At 36.0% G+C, this 20,517-nt stretch overlaps 1 protein-coding gene across 30 annotated transcripts in view; it reads right to left on the bottom strand.

Annotated features, from left to right (window-relative positions):
* Positions 1 to 20,517, bottom strand: part of Trpm (transient receptor potential cation channel, subfamily M) — a 403,692-nt gene that overhangs the window by 379,236 nt on the left and 3,939 nt on the right. For 8 of the 30 annotated variants that reach the window (XM_073992970.1, XM_073992977.1, XM_073992990.1 and 5 more), the window contains exon 1: positions 16,553 to 17,124. The exons of 9 other annotated variants lie outside the window; for them this stretch is intronic. The gene's annotated coding sequence lies outside the window, so the exon portion shown is untranslated. Of the gene's footprint in view, positions 1 to 16,540; positions 17,167 to 20,517 lie in introns of those variants that run through there. 13 more of the 30 variants (XM_073992981.1, XM_073992971.1, XM_073992984.1 and 10 more) reach the window with 5 other exon arrangements.

The following is a 20,517-nucleotide window of genomic DNA, read 5'->3' as shown; positions in this document are numbered from 1 at the left end:
CGCAAAAATGAAAAGTAGGGTTGTATTAGCGACTATTACGATATCTTCGTTGTTTGACCACCTACGACAACCTACTATACATCGTTGTAAAGGTGATATTTTCTACTTTCATTAGCAGGTTTTGCCTTTGATATACCCCTTATATGCGATTTGAAATAAAACGTTGACTATTTCTCCAAAAAAGTTTTTTGCACATTCCGACCCCTGAATATTATCGGACCATCACCAAAATCAGATCGACTCAGCTCGTCGAGACATTCATTTTGGTATATATAAATATGGGTCTACGACCATTATTTCGATGCGTTACAAACTATTTGGCCAAAACCAACTTATAATACCCTCCCCACATAGTGGTGTAGGGTATAACAAATAAACAATAATTAATATGGGAATGGCCAACACTAAAAATTAAATTTTTTTTAAAAATTTGTTTTTAATTTTTAAATTTATAAATACATAAGCACGAATTTCCGAAACCTCCTCCTAAAATTTCAAAAATTCCTGCTAACCCCTTTATACAATAGCAAATTATACCAAATTCTGTACCATTTAGTACTTTTCATAGTATGCATTTCCAAAACCATATCTTAGCTCCACATACTAACAGTGACTCTAAGAACAAATGTTTTTACAACCGATACAACAGTTAGACCGCTTTAGAACTTTTTGTACGTATTTCTTAAAACACGTCCATATCCCAGTGTTACACTCCAATACTCACCCTTACTCCAAAAAATACAGATTCTAGCTCTGTCCCTACACCCAACAAAAATTGAGTACCATATGGTAATTTTCGTATACTTATTGTACATATTTCGACAACCACATACCTCAACCCTACATTGACATAAATACAAAATAATAACAGCAATCCTAATTCCAACAACTTCCTCAGTTCTACACTCCAAGAGTAATCTTAATTCCGCATTTCAGGATTCCACCTCCATCCGTTCAAATTTAGTACCATTTAGTACTTCTCGTACACATAAGTACGAACTTCCAAAACCCATCTCCTTATATTAACACCACTTCTCAACCTTAATTCCCATACCAAATTTCAAGATTCTAGCTATAACCGTTCAAAATATACAACTGGTACCAAATTTAGTAACTTTTAGTACTTTTCGTACAATTATTGTTCGAATTTCCAAATATCCTTTGGTACATCTTTCTAGCTCTCCGTCAGTAACCCTCATTCCAAATTTCAGAATTCTAGATCTTCCCTTTTGCCGAATACAAAGGGTACCTTTTAGTACTTTTCGTACCTTTCTAGGACGAATTTTCAAAAACCCAGCCTTATCTCACGCCTACACAGCAGCCCACAGTCAACATTTCAACTTTCTAGCTTCAGCGGTTTCGTTTGGGCGACGGTCTGTCTGTCACTCACTCACTTACTTATCACTTAGCTCTTTTATATATATCAAAACGTGGACCTGAATTGAGAAATTTCTGGGGGAAAGTTGTGTAACCCAAACCATGACCAAATACCAAATTTGAGCAATTTCTGTGTGATAAAGAGGCTAAAACCTTTAAAATATCGAAAATCGAGAGGTACCGTTATATCAAAACTTGGACCGATATAACCCATTTTCAATACCAAACATTCCAGCAGAAATACAATCTTCTGTACCAATTATAAAGCTCTATCTGGAATATTGCAAGCTGTACCTTGAAGTCAGCGGACGGACGTTGCTCAGTGTTGCCGCTTCCATACAAATGTGGAAAAAAAATAGAAGGCGTTGACCTAGGTTGATGAATTTTTGTACAAGTACTTTTGAGGGCACAGGAATGAAAAATATCAACTTTGGTCTATATCGGTTTTGGATATAGCCCCCATATATGTCTTTCCCCGATTTTGCTATAACTCGGTCAATTTTAATCGAATAGCCTTCAAATTTAATATGTGATATTTTCTTAGGCTCATGAGTAGTTTCACAGATTTTCGTAAAAATCAGTTCAGGTTTGGATATAGCTCCTATATTTATCTTTCCCGATTTTGCTATAAATCGCTCAATTTTTGATGAATAGTCTTCAAATTTAACATGGGACGTTTCCCAGGCCCCTGTTCAGTTTTACCGATTTTGATTTGATTTCGTAAAAATCGGTACAGATTTTTTGTATATAGCCTGCATATATATCTTTCGCCTGTTTTGCTATAAATCGGTAAATTTTTGAAAAATAACCTTCAAATTTAACATGGGATGTTTTTTTAGGCCTGTGCCCTCATAATTACTTGTGCAAAAATTCATCAACCCAGGTCAACGGTAAAACTGAACAGGGGCCTGAGGAATCCCATGTTAAATTTGAAGGCTATTCATCAAAATTGATCGAATTATAGCAAAATCGGGGAAAGATATATATAGGGGCTATATCCAAATCTGAACCGATTTTTGTTAAAATTGGTGAAACTACTCAGGAGCCTTAGAAAATATCACATATTAAATTTGAAGGCGATTCGATTAATTGACCGAGTTATAGCAAAAAACGGGAAAGATATATAGGGGCTATATCTAAATCTGAACGATTGTTGTAAAAATCGGTGTAGCTACTCAGGGGCCTAAGAAAATAACACATACTAAAATTGAAGGCTATTCGATCAAAATTGAACGTGTTGTAGCAAAATCGGGAAAAGATATATATGGGGGCTATATAAAATCTGAACCGATATATCTCAGAAGGTTGCAGGGATGGGCAGAATGTTTTTACACATTTTGATTTGGAAGAGATGTCCAATTAACGGAAAACAGGAACCAAGGTGGCAAGCAAAAGATCTGCTCTACTAAATATTAAGAATTTTGATTTTTTTATCAAATTTAAATTTTGATTTCTTGATAACGGTACATTGTCTATGTGCAGTTAATGTCAACTTTTTGTACTAAAACGTTATATTTATAGCCCACTCATCAAATCCCCATCCAAAAATTTTAGTATTATCAACAAATTTTTCAGAAAATGTTATTTTATATGTCGTCTAATTTTAATATGATTATCGCCTTCGATTACATGAGAAATATTTTTCATATTTAAGGAGCTATAACTTCATTATGGATGCACATATCGACAAAAATCGTTCAGATTCCTTGTATCGGATGTGTTTACTGTAAGAAAAAAACATAAACATATGTAAAAGTTAACATCAGATTTTTTGATTTTTGTCCACGCGGTTTCAGAAACATTTGTCCTGGTCAAAATCCTGTAATTTTTGAACGGATAGTTCGTTTTTTGTTAGACAGATAACAAAATCAGCTTTCCGATGAGTTATAAGCGGTCAAATTCGGTCTGGTAGTTGCAGAGCAATTCAATGTCAAATTTAAACTTTTGAGTTTTTTACTATTTTTCATCAAAATATGAGTGTTTTTGTATTTTTTATATCTACCTATATAAAAATGGTCAAACATCAACAAATAAACTATAAAAATATCAACAAATTAAAAAAATTTAAAAAAATATTTTTTTTCCAAAAATTAGAAAAAAAATACTCCTTGGGTTTCATAAAACTCATATAAAAACTCATATACTCAAAAAATGTGTATTTGTGTAAAAAATCTATAATTAACACATTTTTACCCATACAATTTCAATAAATTTAAAAAAAGTGTTAAATGAACAGAAGGGGGCGGGTACAAAAGTATATATCAGCTGAAAGAGGACACTCTCGGACATCATTATTCGAAAACGAAACTCTGTTCCATGCCGTTCCATAAAAGTTAAAGTCCAATTTCACTAAATGTTAGTACCTGAGGAAAAATAAAATAGCTCACATTGTGCAAACGCTACGGTAATTTATTAAAACGATTCTTAAAGGCATTAATCCTACCTACCTAATAAAATAACAATGAACACAATATCTGTTATAGTTTCCGAGGAATAGATATTTCTTTTTCCAGAAATTTGCAAGAATTAGGTATTTTCCGAAATTGGGAAAATATTGTCGTTTTTAGGAGCACGCCACGCCCACTCCTTCCAATATTTTGATCTAATTTTTTGGTTTCCTCAGTTTCAATATGTTTACTATCGAATCCCATATAGAAGTTAACAATCGCGACAAAAAACAAAATGGGGGGTTTTGGCCAGGAAAATCAATATCTGAACCACTGTGCGTCGTTATTTTGAATTAGAAACTTTATAGGGTCTCCGATGAATCTTTCGATGTGTTACAAACGTAATAACGAACATAAAAATCATGTTTTGGTAGAAATTTTTTTACTCAGTGGCAACCGTGCTTGTAACATGCAAAAGAAAACACCAAAAATCGGAGTTATAGTACGTTTATATATAACCGGATTTAATAAATCCACTGGGTTTCAAATGTCAATTCCATTGCATATACGCCAAATAAAAGAAGAAGGTAAACCTTGCAAAAAGCTATAATATAAACAGGCCATTACATATATTTAAATCAGAACTGATTTCAATATAATTTGGCAAACTTTTTTTCTAGTCCAAATTCCGTCACACATCCCAAGTTTGATTAAAATTGGACAAACATAGCGTGATTGGTGCACCAACTACCTCAAATTGATTTCAATATAATTTGGTACACGTAGGGGATGGAAGATACCAAGGAACGGTCCTGGCCGCCTTTAACATTGCAAAGCCAAGGATTTATCTTGGTCCCTCTTTCATCTCAAGTGGACACTGACCTCCACGTGGTGTCACCTGGGGAGCTGCCTTTAACACCCGTTAAAGGTAATGATCTAACATGTGCCGCGGGTTCACCCATAAGAACGTTAAAAACTTGGGTTTGGGCGTCGGGTTAGTAACCCTCCCCTAGAAAAAAGTAAAACAAACCCCTCTATAGTTGACGAACCCCGCAAACGTTTTAGGGACCATGATCTGCGAATTTGCACCTCGAATGTTCGCACTCTTTATAGAGAAGGTGCAGTTTACGCATTGGCAGATATACTACATTACTGTCATACAGGAAATACAATGGATTGGGAAAGGCGTCACAACAACACCTAAAGGTGACGCACTGTATTATAGCTGCCATAAACAAAGCATTAGTTTTGTTGCGGATTTGTAGTTGGTCGGAGGTTAAAACATCTGGTCTCCAGCTTCACCCCAGTGAATGGAAGACTCGCTGCAATTCGATTAAAAGCAAAATTCTTGAACATCAGCTTTATTTGCGCTTATGCTCCCACTAAAGACAAGGACGAACAGACCAAAGATATATTTTACGAGCGCTTGAAAGGAACTTATGACCGTTCAAAACCTGAGGCGACACGCTGATAAGGTGCATTCATCAGCTAGTTTGCACCATCTGGCAGGAAGAACGAGTACCCGACGATTGGAACCCGAGCATCCTGTTCCCTGTCCACAAGAAAGGAGATAAGACTTTATGCTCTAACTATAGGGGCATAAGTCATATCCCTATTGCCTACAAGATAGTGTCAGGGATAATGTGCGAACGACTAAAGCCTATGATCAATGAAATAATTGGGCCATACCAATGCGACCTGGCAAATCCACCATTGAGCAGATATTTACCCTGCGGCAAATCCTGGAGAAGACCCAAGAGATGCAGATCGACACTTACCACCTTTTTGTTGATTACAAAGCAGCCTTCGACACCCCCCTACGTTTAAAGGTATTCCAAGCCATGTCTGAATTTGGGATCCCTGCAAAGCTCATCCGGCTTTGTAGAATGACGTTAACTGATACTCGATCGTCAGTTAAAATAGGAAAGAACCTCTCCGAAGAGTTTGGTACCAAAAGAGGTTTCAGACAAGGTTATGGCCTCTCGTGTGATCTTTTCAACATTCTGCTGGAAAAGGTTATACGAGATGCGATGGTGAAAAGAAGTGGCACAATATATACAAACAGCCATATGTTACTTGCTTATGCCGATGACATTGACATCATAGGTCGATCGGTAAAGGATGTAACTGATACCTTTGAAAAAGTCGAAAGGGAATCTGCTAAAGTGGGGGTAAACGGCGAGAAGACAAAGTTAATGGTGTCGTCGCGCAATGCGTCCATAGAGATCGGTTGGTTCCTATAATTTTGAGGTAGTAGGGGACTTCGTCTACCTCTGCACCGCCGTAAACACAACCAACAACATCAGTTGTGAAATACGAAGAAGAATAGTGTTGGCCAACAGATGATACTTCGGTTCAGAAGCCTGGGTACTTGCGCAAGAAGACAAGGCAGTGCTTGGTGTGTTTGAGAGAAAAATTCTATGGACCAATCTGCGTTTACGGTGAATATCGACGTAGTATGAACCACGAGCTGTATCTGCTATACAACGACATCAGTATAGATAAACGTATCGAGATGCAACGATTGCGTTGGCTAGGCCATATCATAAGAATGAGCGATCATGAACCCGCTATAAAGGCGTATAAATTCGGGCCGCATGGCGGTGCACGCAGAATTGGCATGCCAAAGAATGGCGCAAACAAGTGGATGAAGAGATGACAAGGCGCGGTATTCCAGAAAGCGAAGCACTAAACAGAGAGAGTTGGAGATCTTTTATTAGTTCGGCTTATGGAACAAATGATCGGTAATGGGCCAGCTAAGTAAGTAAGTATAATTTGGCACATTTCGAATTTCATTGCAATGGGACATATGTACATAGCGTGTTCAGCGCATGAATTCGGCCAAAAATATACATGGGAGCTATATCCAAATCTGAAACGATTCTCATCTGTGACTCGATTTGAATTATCTTCCCCAATTTTCATCTGAATGGGACAATAAATGCGACCTGTACATTGCGAACGGACGGACGGACGTGCATAAATCGGTTCAAAAAGTGATTCTATGTATATCCCTTGAAGAAATTATGGGACTATCTCGTTTCCTTTGGCATATTACATACAAATGTACAAAGACATAATACCCCTTACCATAAAGAAAGATACTTATTCGATGCTTTAGTTGATAAGCAAGCCATTAAACTAACAGAATATCCTCTATGTAGTATTTATTATTTGAAACTGGAGTTAATCACTTTGTCAACGGAATAATTCATACTTGAATGATAAAATAAACCATCAAACAAAAATATATATTTTTTCAAACAAAATAAATTACTGAAAACTGTTGTTAAATGTAAACATCATTTTATTTTTGCATAGACGAATTACAAATTCGTTCAACTTGCACCCAACCAGCAGTCCCCCTGCGTCTACTCTCTTGTGCACTTGAACTTACATCCATCCCAACACTGGGCAGTTGTTTTTAAATCGAATTGATTGAAAATGCGCTCTTATTAATGTTGTACATATTTTGTATCTAAAAGAGATCAAATCGATTTTCCCAACCCCTCCTGTATGGCAGCGCTATGCACCTATGCAGTGCCGTGTGATGCGGTGCGGTGCGGTGCGGTGCTGCCGATGGCGGATAAAATAAACATGACGGAAAACATGAAAAGACGAGAAATTGCAATATTTATTCTTTTGGACGGCTAAAAAGTAGCAGCATTACTTACACCTTCGATAGAGTTGTTTCATTCGTTTTGAAATTAAACAGAATATTTTATTGAAATGAAATGTAACTTGCCTGCCTGCCTGCCTCCCAGCAAATTGGTGCGGGTGTCAGTTGTAAGGGGTCGGTCGGTGGGCAAATGCCTGTATTTGTGTGTACGTATGTGGATGAAGAGAAAGTTTATACTATTGAATAAGTTGCTATTGTTGTAGGTCTCATGAAATAAACAGTATAAACAGAACGCACGGAAATAGACCGATCGATCGATCGTTGCCACAAAACAAAATATTTTAACTGAAAAGGAGGGGGCGGCAAAGGTGATTAAGTTTCTTGTCGGTCGGTGGGTTATGTTATGAAAATTGTACAGCGTAATTGAAAATATAATTATTTTGACTGGAATCTGCACTATACAACAAGATATTTGCCATGTGAGAATGTTTTTCTTTTTGATCTCTCATCAAGAATGATGAGAAAATACCAAGTGTAACTAAGAACTTAGCACTATAGGTAATTTGCCCAGTTTTTGAGGCAAAAAGTCGATTTTGCAACTTTTAATAATAATAATTTTTTAGTTGGCACTGAAAAAAGAACATGTCAAAATGTATTAGTATGAATGATATTTTTCAAAATAGCGCTATTATCGCGACTTAAATTGCAGCCAAAGTGAGAATTTCGAAGAAAAACTAAAAATAAATTAAAAGGCATATTTCAATGTGTTTAAAACCGCGGAAAAATGAACCAAATATAAATTTATTTAATAAATAATATACCTTAAACATTTTGTGTAGCGACCAAAAAACACAAAAAGTCAGAAATAAATATTTTATTTTTCTTAAACTCAATTCATATAGAATTTTACTAAATTGGCCGTGTTTGGCCGTAATTTTGCCACCTAGAACAAATTACTGAAAGTCCTTGGCATTGGTATTACTAGGTTTCAAAACCCGATTTTGCCCGTTCTTTGGTATTTATCAGATTTTATTGGGTTACTTGTCAATAAAAATTCTTCAAATTATGGAAGTTTGATTTGAGGAAATAAATAAATATGAAAATATTGTTTTTTACAAGGCAAAATTACTTTCTAATGAGCACAGTGGCACAGACCGTGTGTGTCCGAACACCGACACGTGAGTTTTTTGTTAACAATATAAAAAAAATAATTTTAAAAATTAAGCTAAATGCACTTAAAGCTAGAAAATAAATTTTCACTTAGCATCAAGTAGCATATTCTTTTTCATGATGGAATCTCTTAAATAAAACGCTTGCCCTTAAATGTTGTCACCATTTTTTATTTAAATTTCTAATTTTGTTTTTTCAAAATAGTCTGGCTTAATCCCATTGTTGTTGTTTTAATATTTTAAAACAACTATTTTATTAGTGGAAAAGATTTGGCATTGTTCGCCAAGGGGTAAGGTAGGGAATACTATAGTTTCGATCCACGCCACTGGATCTCATCAGTTCCCTTGTTTCTTGTTTGTGGATATTCTCCACCGAAGTTATTTTTCAATAACTTCTTCAACAAGAAACTTTTTATACCCAAACATCAATCGTCAGCTCGAAGTATAAAGGTAAGCAAAGAAAAAAGTTCAATGAGAAGTTTTTCCTTGGCAACCTCATACAACTCCGACGAAAGTGTCTGCGAAAACAATTCAAACCTCTTCCACTTGTATGTGTCGTCGAATTTCGACAAATGCACACACCAAAATTTGGTTGGTCTGCTTTACAGCAAAAACAACACACGTCGTGCCAGTGTCTTCAATTTGAAGCATTGTGGCGTTTTTTGATTGGGATAGCGTTTGCAATTTTGTTTTTTCAAAATAGTCTGGCTTAATCCCATTGTTGTTGTTTTAATATTTTAAAACAACTATTTTATTAGTGGAAAAGATTTGGCATTGTTCGCCAAGGGGTAAGGTAGGGAATACTATAGTTTCGATCCACGCCACTGGATCTCATCAGTTCCCTTGTTTCTTGTTTGTGGATATTCTCCACCGAAGTTATTTTTCAATAACTTCTTCAACAAGAAACTTTTTATACCCAAACATCAATCGTCAGCTCGAAGTATAAAGGTAAGCAAAGAAAAAAGTTCAATGAGAAGTTTTTCCTTGGCAACCTCATACAACTCCGACGAAAGTGTCTGCGAAAACAATTCAAACCTCTTCCACTTGTATGTGTCGTCGAATTTCGACAAATGCACACACCAAAATTTGGTTGGTCTGCTTTACAGCAAAAACAACACACGTCGTGCCAGTGTCTTCAATTTGAAGCATTGTGGCGTTTTTTGATTGGGATAGCGTTTGCAATTTTGTTTTTTCAAAATAGTCTGGCTTAATCCCATTGTTGTTGTTTTAATATTTTAAAACAACTATTTTATTAGTGGAAAAAAAAGTGGAAGAGGTTTGAATTGTTTTCGCAGACACTTTCGTCGGAGTTGTATGAGGTTGCCAAGGAAAAACTTCTCATTGAACTTTTTTCTTTGCTTACCTTTATACTTCGAGCTGACGATTGATGTTTGGGTATAAAAAGTTTCTTGTTGAAGAAGTTATTGAAAAATAACTTCGGTGGAGAATATCCACAAACAAGAAACAAGGGAACTGATGAGATCCAGTGGCGTGGATCGAAACTATAGTATTCCCTACCTTACCCCTTGGCGAACAATGCCAAATCTTTTCCACTAATAAAATAGTTGTTTTAAAATATTAAAACAACAACAATGGGATTAAGCCAGACTATTTTGAAAAAACAAAATTGCAAACGCTATCCCAATCAAAAAACGCCACAATGCTTCAAATTGAAGACACTGGCACGACGTGTGTTGTTTTTGCTGTAAAGCAGACCAACCAAATTTTGGTGTGTGCATTTGTCGAAATTCGACGACACATACAAGTGGAAGAGGTTTGAATTGTTTTCGCAGACACTTTCGTCGGAGTTGTATGAGGTTGCCAGGAAAAACTTCTCATTGAACTTTTTTCTTTGCTTACCTTTATACTTCGAGCTGACGATTGATGTTTGGGTATAAAAAGTTTCTTGTTGAAGAAGTTATTGAAAAATAACTTCGGTGGAGAATATCCACAAACAAGAAACAAGGGAACTGATGAGATCCAGTGGCGTGGATCGAAACTATAGTATTCCCTACCTTACCCCTTGGCGAACAATGCCAAATCTTTTCCACTAATAAAATAGTTGTTTTAAAATATTAAAACAACAACAATGGGATTAAGCCAGACTATTTTGAAAAAACAAAATTGCAAACGCTATCCCAATCAAAAAACGCCACAATGCTTCAAATTGAAGACACTGGCACGACGTGTGTTGTTTTTGCTGTAAAGCAGACCAACCAAATTTTGGTGTGTGCATTTGTCGAAATTCGACGACACATACAAGTGGAAGAGGTTTGAATTGTTTTCGCAGACACTTTCGTCGGAGTTGTATGAGGTTGCCAAGGAAAAACTTCTCATTGAACTTTTTTCTTTGCTTACCTTTATACTTCGAGCTGACGATTGATGTTTGGGTATAAAAAGTTTCTTGTTGAAGAAGTTATTGAAAAATAACTTCGGTGGAGAATATCCACAAACAAGAAACAAGGGAACTGATGAGATCCAGTGGCGTGGATCGAAACTATAGTATTCCCTACCTTACCCCTTGGCGAACAATGCCAAATCTTTTCCACTAATAAAATAGTTGTTTTAAAATATTAAAACAACAACAATGGGATTAAGCCAGACTATTTTGAAAAAACAAAATTGCAAACGCTATCCCAATCAAAAAACGCCACAATGCTTCAAATTGAAGACACTGGCACGACGTGTGTTGTTTTTGCTGTAAAGCAGACCAACCAAATTTTGGTGTGTGCATTTGTCGAAATTCGACGACACATACAAGTGGAAGAGGTTTGAATTGTTTTCGCAGACACTTTCGTCGGAGTTGTATGAGGTTGCCAAGGAAAAACTTCTCATTGAACTTTTTTCTTTGCTTACCTTTATACTTCGAGCTGACGATTGATGTTTGGGTATAAAAAGTTTCTTGTTGAAGAAGTTATTGAAAAATAACTTCGGTGGAGAATATCCACAAACAAGAAACAAGGGAACTGATGAGATCCAGTGGCGTGGATCGAAACTATAGTATTCCCTACCTTACCCCTTGGCGAACAATGCCAAATCTTTTCCACTAATAAAATAGTTGTTTTAAAATATTAAAACAACAACAATGGGATTAAGCCAGACTATTTTGAAAAAACAAAATTGCAAACGCTATCCCAATCAAAAAACGCCACAATGCTTCAAATTTAAATTTCTAATTTAATTATTTGCGATATTCCATGATGAAGAAGAATGATAACGAAAAAATATTTTCTAGCTTTAGTGAATTTATAAATAAAACAATGTAGCTTAATTTTTTAAATTATTTTTTTATTTTTAACTTTTTAGTAAATACAACTTTTTGTTGCCCGAAAATGTAGATGAAAACATTAAAATGCCTGAAATCGGGTGGTGTGGGGGTCTATACCAAAACCTGGACCAATGTCCACAATTTTTGGTGGGGAAGTGTCCGTACCATTGGAAACTCCAAATGCCCAGCTACAGCCAATTCGGGCTAAGAATGAAGTTAAAATCCTCAAAATACCTGAAATCGGGTGGTACCGTTATATGTGGGCTATAGGAAGAAATGGGCTCATATTGGTTTTGGATTCATATTCATGTATTGTCATCCAAATCTAAAAAGTGTGCAAAGTTTTAGTTCGATTGGTCAACTGCAACTGTCTTAAAAATTAGTTACTTGATTTGAACTAAACAGACATGAAATAAAGCCAGTTAAATAAAGCACTGCAAAAACGGCTGGTGGTGCACATGTAACCATTTAAACAACACTTAATGTTCATAAGCGTGGCATAGCTACAAATCAGAAGTTCGCATGAAGTTCTAGCGCAGAGCAAAATAAAATAAAACAAGTGAGCCAAGGCTATAGTCGGGTCGGGGCCGACTATGTGATACCCTACACCACTACCCCTGTTCATAAGCTTTTGACTAATAAAATTCAAAAAATTAAAATTGGGATAGCTTAGCGCATTTGCTCTGAATGTCTTCATTAACACGGGTCAATTTTTTTTAAACGCATTTAAGTGCATCGACAGTACAACCCAAATAAAAAATGGAAAGGTGGGATGTATGCCAAACATCAATAGGCTTCTTTCTCTGTTAGACCCCCATCAACCCCCAAAATTTCGTGAGGATCCGATCAAAATTTCGTAGTGTGATTGCACAAAAATGGAAAAAGGGATGCATTACCGACTTTTGCGATATCTCTGTTGTTTGACCACCTATGACAACCTACTTCACATGGTTGTAAAGGTGATATTTTCTACTTTCCTTGCCAGGTTTTGCTTTCGATATACCTCCTACAGAATGGAGATATTAACTTTGAAATAAAACGTTGGTCTTTTTTCCAAATAATATCCGGCCATTATCAAAAATCAAAAGGTTTTTTCCTCTGTGGGACCCCCAATAACACCCAAAATTTCGTGACGATCCAATTAAAATTGCGACCTGTAGCGTGATTTCCAAAAAAGTGGAAAAATGGGATGTATTACCAACTATTGCGAAATCTCCGTTATTTGGATACCTACGCCAACCTGCTTTACATCATTGTATTGATGGGAATTTTTACTTTCATTGTCAGACTTTGCTTTTGGAAGGTCCCGAACCAAAGCTGTGATATTCTTCATTATTATTAAAATCGCAAAAATTAAAAGTTGTGTTCTATTAGCGGCTATTGCGATATCTTCGTTGTTCGATCACCTACGAGAACCTACTTTACATCACTAGAAAGGCGATTATTTCTACTTTCATGGCCAGGTTCTGCTTTTGGTATACTCCATATTGAAGCTGAGATATTCGCTTAGGAAAAAAAGCGTTGTCTTTTCTCCAAATAAGTTTTTTGCCCATTACGACCCCTAAATAGTATCCGACCATCACCAAAATCAATAGGCCTCTTCATCTGTGTGACCCCCATTAACCTTCAAAATTTCGTGACGATCCGATCAAAATTGCGACCTGCAGCGTGATTTCCAAAAAAGTGGAAAAATGGGACGTATTACCGACTGTTGCGAAATCTTCGTTATTTGGTCACCTACGCCGACCTAGTTTACATCACTGTAAAGATGGTATCTTCTACTTTCATAGCCAGGCTTTGCTTTTGGAAAGTCCCCAACCAAAGCTGTGCTAATCGTCATTATAATTAAAATAGCAAAAATGAAAATTTGGGTTTTATTTGCGACTATTGAGATATCTTCGTTGTTTGATCACCTACGAGAACCTACTTTACATCATTAGAAAGATGACATTTTCTACTTTTATTGTCAGGTTTTGCTTTTGGTATACTTCGTATAGAAGCTGAGATATTCGCTTTGGAAACAAACGTTGTCTTTTTATCCACATAAGTTTTTTGCCCATTCCGACCCCTAAATATTATCCGAACATCACTAAAATCAATAGGCTTCTTCCCCTTCGGGACCCCCATCAACATCCAAAATTTCGTGACGATCCGATCAAAATTGCGACCTGTAGCGTGATTACAAGGTTTAGATGGACAGACGGACAGACGGACGGACTGACGGACGGACACACATAACCAGATCGACTCAGCTCGTCGAGACATTCATTTTGGTATATATAAGTATGGGTCTACGACCATTATTTCGATGCGTTACAAACTTTTTGGCCAAAACCAACTTTTAATACCCTCCCCACATAGTGGTGTAGGGTATAAATATCAGGTTTGTTGTCCACCTGTACTATTTTAAAAATTTTACATATCTCTCTCATTTACTCAAAGAGTGACATAACTCAAAAATGCGTTTTCTGAGTTAGCAATTTCTATTTTTTCTACGACTTCTACCTTATATTGTGTCAAATTTTCATGTCGACATCTCTAAAACCCAACAAGTTACAGCTTATTTACACAATTCAACAAAAAAGTTTTACGAGTTTATGAAGCACTAAAACACTCCAAATCATGTTTGATCTTGCACAAAAATTTAGCACTGATGTCTGGATAGCTGTTTGCAAAATATTGTCCAAGAAGTAATTTTAGTTTTTGTGTAATAATCTTTTTAAGTTGGGAAGTGAAATTTCAATCGCCAACATAAAACGCTTTTTTCTCAAAAGTGGATTTTGAAAAAAATATTCTTAGTCCCAACAGTAAATAATTCCAAATCCGAGCAACTCGTATCACAAAAGATTTCTCAAACCAAGAATTGTATATCCTCGGTATAAGTATCTGCGTACTCCTAGACGACAAATTAAAACCGAACATGTTCGTCAGGAAAACTAGTGAACCCCTCCGAATAACTTTATAGAAAAAACATAATACCTTACTAGCCACAAAGTGCTCAAAATTCGCACCCAAAAAGTTCCTAACATAGTTCGAGACATGCTCACGACGTCTAATCCCATAAACATAGCGCACAATAGAATTTACAGTACGTTGCAACCTCAAAAACACCCGTTCCAGTGACCCAGAAATGACCTCTAAACCATAATTAATATGTGGCATAAGAAGAGCATGAGCTAATCCTTTTCTAACCCAAGGCGGTACGAATAAATTTGTTGAATACAACCTCCTTAAAGTCCCATACACCCTTCGCTGGACGAAGTCCATATGATGATCAAACAAAAGTTTATCATCAACAAATATGCCCAGAAACTTATGACAATCCACAAAACTTACTGGACACTGGTCTAGAAAAATGTTGATTACGTGGGTCTGGCTACCAAACATAATGGCTTTGGTCTTAGCAGTATTCAATGTCAAAGCATTGTTCAGCGACCACTCCTTAACAAGAGAAAGATAGTGATTAACCGTACTTTCCAAACTAGATACAGAGCACCTATCCCCACTAAAAATAAGAAAAATATCATCAGCAAATAACAGCGGTGTACAATTCACATCGCAAACCGATTCAGCAAGATTATTTACATAAAGAATAAAAAGCCGAGGACCTAAAACAGATCCCTGCGGTAATCCATATGCAAGAGGTAGATTTCGTGAAGATCTTCCATTGTACGAAACAAATTGAGACCGCCCAACCAAATATTTAAATATTTTCTAGAATCAATCAGAGAATATTCTATACAAACATATCGCTCATTTACTCTATGATTGACACATCTCAAAAAATCCAGTTTCAAGAAAAACTCATTTTAAGTTGGCGATTAAAATTTGACTTCCCATCTCAAAAAGATTATTACACAAAAACTAAAATAATTAATTGGACCATATTTTGTAAGCAACTAGCCAGATATCACTGCTAAATTTCAACCATGATTTGTGCTTCATAAACTTAAAAAACATTTTTGTTGAATTATGCCAAACTCGTAGTAAATGAGCTGTAACTCGTTGAGTTTTAGAGATATCAACATGAAAATTTGACACAAGATAGAGTTATGCCAATCTTTGTAAAAAATGTAATGTTGTCTGTCCCAAAATCTCTCAGTCCAAAATCTTTTTATGAAAATGGGAGATGTATTTCATTATTTGCAATAAAATCGGCATTTTTCTTTCGGAATTTGGTAAATTTAATAACGAATTAGTTTCATTTCCAGTTGGGCTACTACAGGCGATCTCAGCCACAACAACAATATCAAGTCGACTAGTCGACTACTGCTGACACCGACAGCATCGATATTGCCAGCGACTGTAATGGCAGCAGTGGCATCTCTCTCATGCCCCCAAGACTCAATTAAAAATGCCTCTCAAAATAAAAAACACAACATTTTTTCATTTAGTTTTATTTTCTTTTTCTTTTAATTGTTTTACACCTCACACGCGCCACAAAAAAATCATGCGAACAACAGCAGCTACCACAGAGAATATTTTTTGTTTTTGAAAACATTTTTAAATTTATCTAGCCGCTGCCGTATCATTCAAAACAAAGATGTTGTTTATTTTATTTTTCCCTGGTTTTATTTAATTTTATTAATTTAAGGTCGTTTATTGCAAGAATGTTCTTTCGTTTTGTTTTTTTTTTTTTTTTTTTAATTGATCTCATCTGCTTTTCATTTCGGAAACTGAGGAATTTACGATTCACACTAATAATATTTCATTTATTCACATTTTTACATACGTTTTATTTTTGTTTTTGCACTTTAAGCAATTTGTCTATTTTGTTGCATTTCCGAGACGATTCGACGATGCACGTTTTGACTTTTATTTCTTTCCTTTTTGTAAACTCTTTTTTGTTTTGGTATTGAAAGAAAAAAAATCAAACAGAAAATCAAAAACGGATACTTGGATACCGTCGGCCGTGCAATTGCAAACACAAAAACGTCAGTATCTAGTAGTTTTTTGTTTTACTTTTTATTTTAAAAGTATTATTCACTATTTCACATTGCCGAAAGGAAATGACGAACGACTGAACGCGGCGAACTCCAAATTGCTTTTGCCAATGTAGAACGTTGCTCACTGTGAGAGAGCACAATTTCGACGTAACAACGAATATTTAAGGGGGGATTCTCGATTCTGCCGAAGTTTTGTTTTGGTTTCATTTCGTGTGCGTATGACGTTGTTTTTGTTGTTATTTGTGTTGCTGCGTGTGAGTGTTGCTTTTTTGGTCTTCCTTTATGTTGTTTATGTGCAGTGGGGTTTTTTTTTAGTTTCCCCCATTCCATGTTTGCACAGACATTCCCCACCACAACTGAACGGAACAGCTGTTCATTGTTGTTATGAGCAACACGATCTGCCAATACCACTTCAAAGATTGGGGAAGCAATAATATAAAATATGGCAGGGTTGTTATCAGCCACAAGTTGCCATATTTTTTATTTCGAATAAGAGCAATGTAACGATAAATTGTATTTGAATATTACTTCCGTTTTTATGTAGGATTACAATCAATAGGTCTGTACGATAACCCAAAAGTTTGTACAAATTTGTAAAAACTTTTACAAAATGCTGTTCGATAACAAACTTGAGCTTTACCCCCTGTTTTTGTAAAAAATTTTATTCTTCTCACACGAATTGTCAAATTTTGTAGATCGATTTTCTTGCCATAGAGCAAATGTAGAGCGCTGATTTTTAAATGAGGAATCCTTTACTGAAAATGGCACGCGTCTACGAAAAATTAGGTCTGTATGTCATCTGGGGGCAGAGCTATGGATGCCTAAATTATTACGAATATACACGAACAAACAAAAATTAGTTACAAAAACTGGGGGTAAGTCTCGTTTAGGGGCACCTCTCGGATCGGGCTGAAATTTTCACCATAGGTAGTCCTTGGGACCCTGATTACTACAATATATATGTCTTTTCCGGGGGAAGTACATACTTCCCGAGATATGGGTCTTGACATTTTACTATTTTTACTTTGGCAATATGGGTATCATTTTAAAGCTCGTGGTGAGTACTTTTCTTTGCTATTGCGACTTTTGCTTCGGATTACAACAATATATAGATTTTTCGGGAGGAGTCCATACTTCTCGAGGTATGGGTCTTGAGATTTTACAATTTTTACTTGGGCAATATGGGTATCATTTTAAAGCTCGTGGTGAGTACTTCTGATTGCGTCTACGACTTTTGCTCCTGTCCATATTAGAAAGTCTTAAATCCCGACCGAAGGGCGGCTACTTAAAGAAAACTTATAATTTTGGAAAAACTTTTGGTCGCGTAACTCACTTTTGCTCCTGTCCATAGGAGAAAGTCTTAAATCCCGGCCGAAGGCCGGCTACTTAAAGAAAACTTATAATTTTGGAGAAACTTTTGTTCGCGTAGCTCACTTTTGCTCCTGTCCATAGGAGAAAGTCTTAAATACCGGCCGAAGGCCGGCTTCTTAAAAAAAATTTATAATTTTGGAAAAACTTTTGTTCGCGTAGCTCATTTTTGCTCCTGTCCATTGGAGAAAGTCTTAAATCCCGGCCGAAGGCTGGCTACTTAAAGAAAACTTATAATTTTGGAGAAACTTTTGCTCGCGTAGCCCACTTTTGCTCCTGTCCATAGGAGAAAGTCTTAAATCCCGGCCGAAGGCCGGCTTCTTAAAGAAAACTTATAATTTTGAAGAAACTATATATTGTTGTAATCTGAAGCAAAAGTCGTAACAGCAAAGAAAAGTACTCACCTCGAGCTTTAAAATGATACGCATATTGCCCAAGTAAAAATAGTAAAATGTCAAGACCCATATCTCGGGAAGTATGTACATCCCCCGGAAAAGATATATATCGTTGCGATCAGGGTCCCAAGGACTACCTATGGTGAAAATTTCAGCCCGATCCGAGAGGTGCCCATAAATAATGTAATGGTGTTAAAGTAGGACTTTCCCGAAATGTCAAGAACCATATCTCTGGAAGTATGGACTTCCCCCTGGAAAGATATATATAGTCGGACTACCTATGGTAAAAATTTCAGCTCGATCGGAGAGGTGCCCCTAAACGAGACTTGTTCCCAAACTTGTTCAGTGAAAGAGAAATGAGAAGTAGTTGCAAGTACTTGCAAGAAATTGCAAATACTTTTTACTTGCCAAGTTATCGAACAGGCCTTATGTGTCTGTCTTCTTACTTGCTAGTTCGTTCTATAAGAATTTTGTCCACGAAAAAATGTCAATGAAAAAAGTCGAAATTTGATGTCAACAGACAGTATCCAGTAACATTTTTTTGCAAACATTTGACCTAAACCTAAAAAAATAGGATTCGTTTTTCAGCCACAACAACGATTGGAAAATAATTTTGTAGAGCGATTTTCTGAAAATTCTACGTCAACAGAGAATACTAGGTTGGCACGGGTTAACGTTAACCGATCGCCATAAAATTCCACACATGCGGTTTTTGGGGATACACTCCGGTTCATCCGATTAGAGCCACCCTCATAGAATTTACAAATACCGTTATATCTAGCGGTAGGAGAGGAACTGTTAGTTTTATTTTTGTGGACATGTAGAGAATATAGTAGCCGATATTTTCTATAACTAACTTGTTTCATGTATGCGTTATAACGGTACTTTTTCTCGCTTTATGAAAATATAGACTTTTTACATGGTTCACCAGAATAGAACCATGCTAAAAATTTACATAAATCGATTGTTGGTTACGGTAAACTGTTATAAAAAGCAAATATAATTCAAAATAATGGCCGAGAGTGTTCATTGTCAACAAATATTGGGCTGAAAATGTGTGTTAGGGTCTTGGAAAATAATGAAAATCAGTGCGTTTTTGTAAACATTTTTCTCTGCAAAGAGGAAAGTGATGAAGTTAAGCCAATGGGGGAAACTCCAGACTTAGACAATCATAATGAAAATCGATGTTTAAAAGTCCAAAAAATATTCTTATGGACAAATCCGTAGAAACAATTTGTAATCTCAAATGTTTATACAGAATTGTGTTTAAATTTTTTAAAAATACAAGAAAATTACAAGACAATCACATTTGATAGTTTTACATGTCGAAAACGGAGGAAATATGGTAAAAGTAACTCCAATTTCTGCCACTCCCATTCAAAACTTAATGTTTTATCTGAGGAAAATGAATGCAAATCGAGATAACAACACCGCGTGGAAGTTGGATAGATTGGCAGTGGCTTAGAACACTAAGACCTCGACAACATTGTCTGTTTGTTGGAGAAGACCCAGGTTTAAACCGCAGGCGGGGCAGCCGGGCTCATTCTAGGAATTTTTATTTAATTGTTGTCTTATTAGGACGAAGGTTATTTATTTGTGAGAGTTTTTATTTAATTGAATTAATTGAGCTATCATGACCTAAGTAGCCCGGCTGCCCCGGCTAAGGTTAGAACCTGGGTTCTCTCCAACAAACAGAAACAGAACAAACACTGTTGTCGAGGTCTTAGCGTTCTACGTCACTGCCAATCTATCAAACTTCCGAACTGGAAGGCATTACAATTCTTGAAGGAAAAAAGATAAGAAATCCTTTTTGTTATATCAAACTTTTAGTGTGGTGAAGGTAGAAATCGATGTTTTTATCAATTTTTATATTTTTATCTAAATTTACCTGATTTTTGCTAATTTTATTTACCTGATTTTTGCTAATTTTATTTTATTAATTAAATATAAAAAACAACAAAATCCTTTTCATTAATTTACTGTAAGCA

This window comes from Musca autumnalis, unplaced genomic scaffold (assembly GCF_047663935.1).
Source record: "Musca autumnalis isolate F117 unplaced genomic scaffold, ASM4766393v1 scaffold_5, whole genome shotgun sequence".
Classification (NCBI taxonomy): Eukaryota; Metazoa; Arthropoda; class Insecta; order Diptera; family Muscidae; genus Musca; species Musca autumnalis.
The sequence above is the reverse complement of the archived record's forward strand: the minus strand, read 5'-3'. Positions and strand labels throughout refer to the sequence as shown.